Source organism: Arachis duranensis, chromosome 5, assembly GCF_000817695.3.
Source record: "Arachis duranensis cultivar V14167 chromosome 5, aradu.V14167.gnm2.J7QH, whole genome shotgun sequence".
NCBI lineage: Eukaryota > Viridiplantae > Streptophyta > Magnoliopsida > Fabales > Fabaceae > Arachis > Arachis duranensis.
The window spans coordinates 55,884,136-55,885,119 of NC_029776.3; the positions used below are offsets into that span (position 1 = coordinate 55,884,136).

A 984-nucleotide genomic window follows, 5' to 3' on the forward strand; every position below is an offset into this window, starting at 1 on the left:
GCTAAATCTTACTAAAGGCTATATGAAAATACCCCCAAAAAGCGTATAAAATATCCGCTCATCAATAGATCAGAGACTATATTTGCTAAGCTAGAGAGGCTCTGCTCATAATTCTCTGTCTGTTGCTGAGAAGATGTTGGGAAAGGTTTGCTATTGCCAAACCTGTTTCTCCCACCATTATTGTTATTAAAGCCTTGTTGAGGCTTCTGCTGATCCTTCCGTGAGAAATTTAGGTGATTCCTCCATGAAGAATTGTAGGTGTTTTCATAGGGTTCTCCCATGTAATTCACCTCTTTCATTGCAGGATTCTTAGGGTCATAAGCTTCTCCTTCAAAGGAGGCTTCTTTAGCACTGCTAGATGCAGCTTGCAATCCAGTTAGATTCTGAGAAATTATATTGACTTGCTGAGTCAATATTTTGTTCTAAGCCAATATGGCATTCAGAGTATCAATCTCAAGAACTCCTTTCTTTTGGGTTGTCCCATTGTTCACAGGATTTCTTTTAGAAGTGTACATGAACTGGTTATCTGCAACCATTTCAATGAGTTCCTGGGTTTCTGCAGGCATTTTCTTTAGATAAATAGATCTACCTGCGGAATGGTCCAATGACATCATGGGTAACTCAGACAGACCATTATAGAAAATTCCTATGATGCTCCATTCTGAAACCATGTCAGAAGGACACCTGCTGATCAATTGCTTGTATCTTTCCCAAGCTTCATAGAGGGATTCACCTTCCTTCTGTTTGAAGGTTTGAACTTCCACTCTAAGCTTACTCATCTTTTGAGGTGGAAAGAATTTAGCTAAGAAAGCATTGACCAGCTTTTCCCAAGAGTTCAGGCTGTCTCTAGGTTGTGAGTTCAACCATATACTAGCTGTGTCTCTTATAGCAAAAGGGAAAAGCATAAGTCTGTAGACCGCAAGATCAACTCCATTGGTCTTAACAATGTCACAGATTTGCAAAAATTCAGCCAAGAACTGATGA

General features: G+C 39.6%; 1 non-coding gene across 1 annotated transcript; it reads left to right on the forward strand.

The window, feature by feature from the left end:
• Positions 1-664: 664 nt before the first annotated feature.
• LOC127747817 (small nucleolar RNA R71) lies at positions 665-773 on the forward strand. The gene has a single exon (XR_008009764.1). It is a non-coding gene; the product is annotated as a small nucleolar RNA R71 (small nucleolar RNA).
• Positions 774-984: the final 211 nt, after the last annotated feature.